The sequence below is a fragment of the Felis catus genome, chromosome C2 (genome assembly GCF_018350175.1).
Source record: "Felis catus isolate Fca126 chromosome C2, F.catus_Fca126_mat1.0, whole genome shotgun sequence".
NCBI classification, from domain to species: Eukaryota; Metazoa; Chordata; class Mammalia; order Carnivora; family Felidae; genus Felis; species Felis catus.
In genome coordinates this window covers 98669373-98679769 of record NC_058376.1, presented here as the reverse complement: position 1 = coordinate 98679769, position 10397 = coordinate 98669373, and the positions used below count along the sequence as shown (strand labels likewise).

Below are 10397 nucleotides of genomic sequence, written 5' to 3'. Positions count from 1 at the left end.
CCTGTAAACCACCCTTAATTTTATGAGATAGAATATTTTAATATCATTGCATCTATGTATTCCTCTCCAATCTTGTCCCCTTAATTTTATGTGTTGTTCATCATTATATTTAATTTTCTCATTTATCTTGTCACGTATGTACTTATCCCTATCAATAAACCATTTACTTTTATTTTTCTAGACACTTAATAAAAATGATGTCATAGTGTATGTGATCTTCTCGGACTTGCTGCTTCTGTCCTACACTGATTCTAAGATCCATCTATGCTGCATGTAAACCTAGTTCATGTATTTCACTTCTGTATAATAATCTATACACCATCATTTATCTTTTTTACAGTCAATGAACATTTCAATTCTTTATAGATTTTTGCCATTGTGAACAGTGTTGACAAGAAAATGTGTGTGCGTAAGTCCTGACACATGCATGCAAGAGTTTCTTTGGGGTGCACACCTATGAACAGAAGTGGTGAGTTATACAACATGTAAAAGTCTAGCTTCAAAGTGTAGTGGCATATTGCCATCCAAAGTGAATGAGCCCACGAGCAGTCTCAGACAGATTGGATGAGTTCCCTGTTAATCTACATTTTCATTTTTCATTCCAAATTTGACAATTTCATTTTTCCCCTACAAAGCAAAGCAAAATAAAAGAAACCCAACCCCTCCCACCATGGCTTCTCATCTCAGTCAGAGTAATAGCCAATAACATACCTCTGTGATCTGTCCGGGCATTCTCTCTGGCTCCGTCTCTTACTCCTCTGTACTTGCTTCCTCCTCTCCAGCCACACAGGCCTCAGTAGTGTACTGTGAATAGAGCAAGCATACTCCACATTCAGGGCATTGCACTGGCAGGTAACTTTACCTGGAATACGACCCTGCCCAACATCTCATATGACATTCTGCTCTTCTCCGCATGATTCCTAGTGGCTTCCCAGATAGCAAGACTTTCCTGACTCTACTAAATCAAGTAATAACCAGCATTACGGTTATTCTTAGTCCTCTCTTCTCCTCTCCATTAATATTTTTATAGCACTTATCTCCATCTGACATGTTATACATTATTTTTTCATGTTTTTGGTATGTCTCCTTCACATTCTAACATGAGTTACACGATGGCATGGATGTTGACTCCTTTCACTGCTGTATAATTAATAACTGGATAACTTTCTGACACACATTCATTTCTCAACTAGACACTGTAGAATGAATGAGAGATTAGTGGTAATGAACAAAAAATACATTTATTTTCATTTGCAGATTTCTTAATCCACTGCTATGGGAATGGAACTGAGCCCTTTGTGATATGAAATTGATTCATTTTTCAATAAACATAAAGTATTTTCTTTGAATGGCTCACTTTTCTAAATACATTAGAGATTAGCCATAAAATTTATTTAGTAGAAGGAAATATTTATATTTAAAACTGACCACATAAACATCCAAACAGGCAAAGTTGAACATTAACAAAATAATATTTGATTATCCCAATTTGTTTCTATTGAAGGACAGGTTATTATAACGTTCTTGGTGAGAATACAAGTACATTTTTGCATAGAGATCACAGCCTATGCCATTTAATAGTATATTAGTTGTATATTATTTAATGTACAACTGTATTATTCAAATTATAACAATTTTTGCAAACAATTTTCCAAGTATCACAGCAAATTACTCTCATATACTAAAAGTGTTTCCAAGTAAGTGCAACATTTTCACACATTCTTTTATATTTTGGACATATTATTGTTTGAAATATTTAGTATTTTACTGAGGCTCCTGTTTTACTGAGGTTCAGGGGAAAAAGTAGAATTTTGTGTTATAGTAATTGAACTAAACTCATTTTATAACTTCAAATTTTCCATCATTATTTAATTTTTTTTGAGATTTAACACTCTGTTTTTCAAAAAGGATTTAATAATAGTGACCACCCAACTTAGTTTTAAAATCAAATGTGTCGGGCACCTGGGTGGCACAGTGCTTAAGCTTCTGACTTAGGCTCAAGTAATGATGTCACAATTCATGAGTTCAAGCCCCACATTGGGCTCCCTGCTGTCACAACTGAGCCCGCATGGATCCTCACTCTCCCTCCCCTGCTTGTGTGCTTTCTCTCTCTCAAAAATAAATAAACATTTTTTAAAAGTTAAATGCATAAAAGGGACTGGGATGAAGCTCAGAACTACCTGAATAATTCTGCCTCTTTAGACTTCTATCTGCAGGGACTCATAAGCATGTGTCTCATTGTAGGAGTCAATTATTTTCTTTATTGTAATATTGTTGGTTTAGAGAATACATGCAAAAAACAGTTCAGCATCCTCATAGCTATGAAATAATATTGGGATATCCAGTCGAAATAAATATAAAACTAGGTCAGTTGTGGAAGGGCAATATTCTTGATTTGTTAATGTTTTCTCCCTCTCTCCCTCTCCCTCTCCCTCCCCCCCCCATCTACACACACACACACACACACACACACACAGACACACACACACACACACACACACACACACACACACCAACTGGGGTTTTATCTTCTAAAAATATAGAAAAGTAGTATTTTTTTTGAGACTGAAATACGAATGCTCTTTCTCTGTTAAAATATCTGTTTTGAAATTTGGTGAAATGATCTACAGAATGTTGATACTTTCAGTGGAAATCCATCACACCTGCAATAAATGCTACAAATTGACTGTCTTGCAGTCAGACTCAGAAAAAAGATAGTTATTTAATAAACATAGTAATTTAGCCACCTGAAAGGTCTCAGCAAAGGCTATTTATAGTTGCTATTATCATTGTCCCTTTATGAACACAGCGAACACATTTATATTAACATTGTATACATACTTGTTAACTGAACTCTTCTGGGATCACGGTTTAAACCTTTTATGATGATTTGAATTTTTGTGATCAAATTCTATGTCTAACAAAGTAATGCATTTCTATTATTTTATGCTTACAAAATTCCTTATAAGAATCTATGTATGACTTAGTATAGGCAAAATAAAATTAAAGAACTAATTAAAACTTAATTAAGCATAACTAATATATATGAAACACACAGGCATTTTCTCTCCAAATAACAATTTCAATAAAAAATAAAAGTATACAGGCAGTGATAGAAGGAAACACACCATACTAAAAGTTAACAACTTGCACTTTCCTGTTTGAATTATGATTGCAGGTTTACCTTCCTATTTTCAGATCACAACAGGTTTTTAATAGCAATTTATTCTTTAGATTTTGGAAATAGAAGACTGTACGTAATTTTATTTAGTTTTAATGTTAAAAAACATAGGTGATAAAGAGTCATATATTTCCTGGGAGAGTATATAGCACAGAAAATGTCAAAAGTCTACCCAATCCTAGTAGGATATTTGGAAGAGATCACTATTGTAATAATAGTTTTTCAGTGGACTAGTACAAAATATAATACTTTTGACAATCCTCAGAATTTTTTCCAACACAAAGAAGAAGCTTAATAAAAACTGTGAAAAGAAATTAAAAATTGAATATCTTATGAACAAGAAATGCCAAAGAATTTTTAAAAATATAATCCTTCCATTTTATAGTAAACTACTTTAGTAGTCTAAATGGAATTATTCTTTTTAAAAGTGTTTTTTTAGTAGCATCATAAAAGCAAAAAAAAATCATTTTGTAAAATTTGAATGTGACACAAAGTAGAGAAAAAGTATTTCAAAAGTTATTTACAAAAAAAATCAGTATTTTGTCAAATACATGGAGTAATAGCATGTTTGGAGAATATATACTTTAAATAGAGAATCGTCAAGAATAAAACTGTCAGTTCCAGTGAAATTGTTAAATTGAAACAAAGGGACAAGGGTAAGATGCAAGAAATTCAACTTATATTTTATTGTATCTTTGTTTTTATGTTTACTGGTATTAAATACCATTTGAAATAAAATAGAATACTTCTGACACATCATGAATTTGGTGTCTTTGCTGATTATTAAAGCCTCTCCATACAGGCTTCACAGAATATAAAATGAAACACTAACAATTTATTTGAGCACTCTGCCCCTCTGTGTTGACACAATATTATTTCATTAAACAGAACCATTATCTTCTGCTGCCCTTTCCCTGACCTTCAAGTTTATCTTAATTTGTTTTAGATTTTGAAATGAAAGGAATGCAAATAAAAAAGATGTTGAAATATGGTGCTGAATATAGTGCATTGCTGTTTGCTTTCCATCTCTCCTTTATAAAGGTTTCCTGGGCCCAGGCTGGAGATATGTCACTTCTCTGACCTCTTAAAGCATTTGATGTCTTTTTTATTATTCATCCAATAATTTTTTATTTGCCTTATGATGTTTTAATAATAAAATCATATTAGTTCACACAATTATTTCACACGAATTCATATGGGTCTGTACAATAACCTTTACAAAACTCCATGCTTGGAGAAATTAGGTATTGTTACCTACACTGTGAGGATGAGAAAATCGTTCACATACTTGTTCAAGGTCCATTGGTTTTTTAAGTGGCTGAGGCAGGTCTAAAGTCCAGAATTATTTTCTATTGTGTTACAAGACATTGCAATATTACTAACTCTTAAATTTATGTTGAACTTTGGAATCCCCAAGTGGGATGTTTAAGAACAACCACTTTCTTTTTTTTTTTTTTTAATTTTTTTTAACGTTTTATTTTTGAGACAGAGAGAGACAGAGCATGAATGGGGGAGGGGCAGAGAGAGAGGGAGACACAGAATCGGAAGCAGGCTCCAGGCTCTGAGCCATCAGCCCAGAGCCCGACGCGGGGCTCGAACTCACGGACCGCGAGATCGTGACCTGGCTGAAGTCGGACGCTTAACCGACTGAGCCACCCAGGCGCCCCTAGAACAACCACTTTCTTAATTTTTATCTACTTATTAAGTTTCCTTGTTTTTATCAATTACCAGAAAATATCTTAAAATTAGACTTTAAAATTGCCATCCCTATTTTATAGATGCAGAAACTGGTGCTCAGATTACACCACTAGCCTGAAAGTTACAGTGCCAAGGTTACAGAGTCACTACTAAAATTTAGGCCTTCTCACTGTTTCCTGCACTCTGTGTTGCCTTTTGGTAGGGAATGAATGTAGTCCTCAGTAAATCCCTCCATATATTGAATGTACACACATAGCAAATATTCCATAAGCTATGCATAATTTTACTTTAATGTGAAAGTACATTTTACTTATTCTATATACCTACAGATTCAGGGATATGTAAATATAGAAAGATAGAAACATAAACAAACCCTTGCTATTTTGCAAAGATTCATATTTTATTTCAGCAAAAATAAATAAATCGAATAGTTAGCAGCATGCAAGACATAACTTAATTGTAAGGGAGAAAGAACACTAAGAGATAAGCAATTGGTATGCTTAAAGAAAAATTTACTGAATTAAATTGAACCGAATTGCTGAATTTAAAGTGTAAGTTACCAAAGTGTGCAATCCGCAAAAATAAGATTGTTTTTCAGACAGAAAATAAAGAGGCAAACTTTATTCACCATGTAAGGTGTCAAAGAGAAAGAGAAAGTAGAAGAGAAAATATAGAAAGAAATAGAAAAAATAGAAGAGAAAATCATTATGGGTCAGTCGATAATAATTCATTTTGACTGAAAATTGGTATCAGCTATTAAGATGATATTTTCAGTAGATGTTTCTTTAAGCCATGGTGTGTATATTAAAAAAATAACTCTAGATTATTTCACAAATATTTACAGAGTGCCTATTATGAATGAATAAATGAATATCTCATCATGCTATCTTCATGTCTCTATAGTTTCCATTTGTGAAAGATGAGCTGATACTAAGTTTCGAGATAGGCGCTGTCCAACAGAGTAGGTACTAGTTAAATGTGGCTATAGGAATTTAAATATAACTAAATTAGAAACAATTAAAATTTCAATTGTTGAGTCACACTAGCCACCTTTCAAGTGTGATTGCCACCTGTGGCTAGTGGCTACTATATCCATTGGTACAGACATAGTGCATTCAATTTATCACAGAAACTTTTACTACACAGCACTGATCTAAATCTTATAAATCTTCAAGTACTAGGAACCCAGGAATGCAAACTTCTGCTAATTAACTTGCCTGCATATTCACATGAAATGACCCTATTAAACATTTCTTTAGGAAAGTGTTTCTCTAGCCCTCTTTGGTGCAAAGAAGGGTCATCTCAGGGATACGTACATTCAAATTTTCATCAAGTACAATCCTATAATAGGTATGGATGCCTCAGGCAATCATAGCAGGAAGCCCCAGTAATTGATATATAATCTAATAACTCTTCTTGCACTAATAACATAATCATTAAGCAACTAGCTGTCCAACAGAGCGAATTTTGCTCAGTCAACAGGATCTGCAAAACAGTTATACAAACTATAATGTTGTAATCTTGGTTTTTAATAAAATTCTTGGAAGGCGGAGAGTCTGTGATACACATAGACATAAAACCACTGCATAAAGGAAAATCTATGGTATCTGCTAATTCTGACATACAGAGAATACAAAGTCTGGTAGCCAGCCACATGCCTGCATTCTTCCTGCTCACCATAAAATAAAGCATGCAAATGGCTTTATATACCTGTAATTATGCTTCTAATCAGGTTTCCTATTCAAACAAGAAGATTAGAAAGAAACAGTATTTGCACAACTGTAAAGGGAACTGAAACTAATTACCTAGTTTCTCTTCTGAAAATATGAATAGATACCAGAGTTTTCAACATATGAGAAATGTCAGTCACTTGAAAGAGAAAGACCAAGATGAACTAAAAGAAAATGGGACAGCAGAGAGATCTGAAATAGAGTAAAAAATTACTTTAAAAAATCTTCAATGTAATCAAATACAATCCAGAGAATATAGTATCTACAAGATATGAAAAAAGTTCTAAAAATGGAAGCATTGAACAAATAAAGTTTTAAGAGATAAAATATTTTTGTGTAGTTATTATATATGTGTAATGTATATTTTTGTATAAATAAAAACAATAAAGGGATGATAAAATAAAGCAAAAGAAATTATTCAGAACATAGTATAGTAATCAGGAAATTGTAGGAGAAAATATAAGAGCATGAGAATACTTCATGTTTCAACATGTCATTAATAAAATGCTCAGAAACGTTAACAAAAAAAAATGGAATAAAATTACCACAGGAACCTTAAGAAATTTTCCAGAAGTAAACATAGAGAGAAGTCTTTAGTTTGAAAGATACCCTCAAGTGATGTTAACAGTAAAAAAAGAGACAGAATCATAATTTGACATGTTCTTTTGAAATTTCAGAATTTCAAAGATAATATAATGGATTTCATTAGAAAAGAAAACAAAACATCTCACCAAAGACATCATTAAGAAAATGAACAGGTAAGACAGAGACTGAGAAATATTTGAAAGACATATATAAATCAAAGAATTATATCTGAATAATAAAATTTAAAAACTAAAAATTAGTGGGGTGCCTTGGTGGCTCAGTCAGTTAAACATCCAACTTCAGCTCAGGTCATGATCTCACAGTTCATGGGATGGAGCCCTATGTCTGTGCTGACAGCTCAGACCCTGGAGCCTACTTTGGATTCTGTGTCTCCCTCTCTGTCTGTCCCTCCCTGCTCATGCTCTCTGTCCCTGTCTCTGTCTCTCTCTCTTTCTCTCTCCAAAATAAACATTAAATTTTTTTAACTACAAATTACCAATAACAATGCACTGAAAAATGAGCAAATAACTTGAATTGATAATTACTCTCAAAAGAAGATGGACAAATGGAAAATGAGACAGAAAACTGTGGAATTCTCTTTGAAATTCTCCTGCATTAACTTGTAGTGCCCACTCCCTCAGCTTTTTTTCCCCTTTCTTTTTATCTTTATCTTCACAGGGTATGGAGTATGTGGTTACACTGTCTTGTGACAGCTTGTGAGAATCACTTCAGGTTGTCTGGGTGGTGGTGGTGCTGGTGCTGGTGGTGGTGGTGGTAAGTTTGTTTGTTTGTTTCTGTGTATCACCCTTTCTAATCTATTGTTTCTAATCTATCTTTTCTATCTTGTCCTTTCTATTACTGGCTATATAGATTCAAAACCAAAGTAGCTCAAATAAATTGTGTAGAAAGTAACAGAATTCCTCATGGTGAGTGGGGAAATTAAACAATAGAAAGACTCAGAAAAACTCACTTAGCAGATACATGAAGGGGTACTGAAGAAATACTGTGTGTTCATGATTTTTTCCCAGTCATATAAATTAAGTAAAATATTTTCCAAGTGGTATAATTTATATCAGCAAAGTGTATTTGCTCCAGCAGTAGCCACAGACCAGCAGAGAGTTGAACTCCTCCAGTTAAGTTGTCAACCAAAGTAATGGAGAGGATGGTTATAGGATTTGGGGGTGTTTTACAATGGAGTTGATTCTAAGGTAGACAATATTGGAAAACATTAACCCTGAAAAATAAGTCAGTCAGACAAGTCAAGAAGCTTGGAAAAAATAAAGCACAGGAAAGGACAAATAAGTAAGGATAAGATTAAGAATTCAAAAATGAACCAACTATACTAGATAAATAAATCAAATCTAAAGTAAGATCTTCAAAAAAAGCATTTTTAAATTGCATACTTCTAAAAATTTTGACCAAGAGATAAGGAGAGAATAAACACAAAAATAACACTAGATAGAAAAAAAAATTTACAAGTGAATGAGAGAACATTAAAGTGTCACAAGATGTTTCCACATATAAGTTTATCACACTAAATTATTAAATTTTATCAAAAGAAAAAGTTTAGCTCAAAAATCAAAACCCTGATCAGGCCAAAATAGGATAGAAGAAATTGAAGAGTCAGTTTATCACTAACAAAACCATCATGCATGGATAATTACACAGTGAATTATATCAACATTTTTAATAATATCAATATTTAAATTAGTCCATTATATAAAAAAATTGGAATACTTCCAAATTAATTATATGAAGCTAGCTTAATCCCACTATCAAGATCATGCAGAAAAATCACAAATATAAACCTTATCTGTGGTTCAATGTTATAATAGGAATGTACATACAAAGACTCTAAATAAAATATTAGTGAATCAAACAGAGCAATATATCAAAGCGTTGATATATCTTGAGTCAATAGGGGTCAGCTTAGCAATGCAAAAATCGTCAACATTTGGATACATAATAATGCTATTATGTACTATCTTAAAAGACTAAAAGATAAAAACCAAATTATTTAGCTCCATAGACGATACAGAATATACAATATGGTTCACCACCAATACCTGATTTAATAAATTAAATTTTAGCAAGCTAGGAATAGAATGGCGCTTTCCTAATTTGATCACAGGCATCTATTAAAAAAATAACATTATACGTCATCCCTAACAGGGAGATCCTAGACACTTCCATTAAAGAATCCTAATAATTGGCATCACCAGAGGTGTATTAAAGAACATTCTATCCAATATGCAACAATATAGACTTGTGCTGTGAATTAGATATCGGTAGTTTCTTCCCATTCACACTTAAATCACTTTTGCATTCTGATGACTAAATGTGTGATATTACATTAAACTTCACACATCTCTGTGTAATCTACATGGACCAATAAAAATAAGAGCAGAGCAAAAGGTCTTGATTTGATATTCACAATAAAAGCAATCCTACAATGCAATGCTTATTTCAACTGTGAATAGTGTTTGTCCTCTGTGACTTGATATACATTACAGTGGGTTTTAACTCCATTCAAATAAACTCCTTTTAAGCATGCTCCTATGCCTCAGCATTAGCTTCTACTCCTTACCAGTCTCTGAATACACCAAGTTTATTCTACACAGTTTAGGGACTGTATCACGAAACTAAACAATAACAACACATTTTCTTCTATTCTATATGGAATTATTTTACCTTTTATTTTTTTTTACTTCAAACTAGATTGATTCATTGATAAACATTTACTGAGCTTCCACTGTAGGTCAGGCTTTGGACTAATTGCTATTGATACAAAGGTTACCAAGTCTTAAAGTAATACAGTTTCATGGTGGTAGAATTCAAGTAAATTGATAAAATGTAAAACAGTGGAATAAATTATATATAAGAGATATAAGTATAATGCTATAGAAGCACATAGAAATTTCAAATACATCCTCTCCATGCTTAACAATACTTGGTACACTAGTGAATATGGCTGTTTTAGCTTAGCAGCTACCAACTACATTTGCACACTTAATTCATAGCAGGTATCTAATCTTCCACAGAATATGCAATAGGTTCCTTGAAATTAAACTGGAAATGTCCTAAACCCTGACCTCCACCTTTCTCAGTTTTCCCTAACTCATTAGATGCCACCAAAACATGAATATTCACTGATTCTACTTATTCACCACAATCAGATTTACATTATCTCTAATTGGTTCCAC

At 32.9% G+C, this 10397-nt stretch overlaps 1 long non-coding RNA gene across 1 annotated transcript in view; it reads right to left on the bottom strand.

The window, feature by feature from the left end:
• Positions 1-272: 272 nt before the first annotated feature.
• LOC123380040 overlaps positions 273-10397 on the bottom strand; it is a 314275-nt gene continuing 304150 nt past the window's right edge. The window contains exon 3 of the long non-coding RNA XR_006585281.1: positions 273-804. This is a non-coding gene — a long non-coding RNA (uncharacterized LOC123380040). The remainder of the gene's footprint in view (positions 805-10397) is intronic.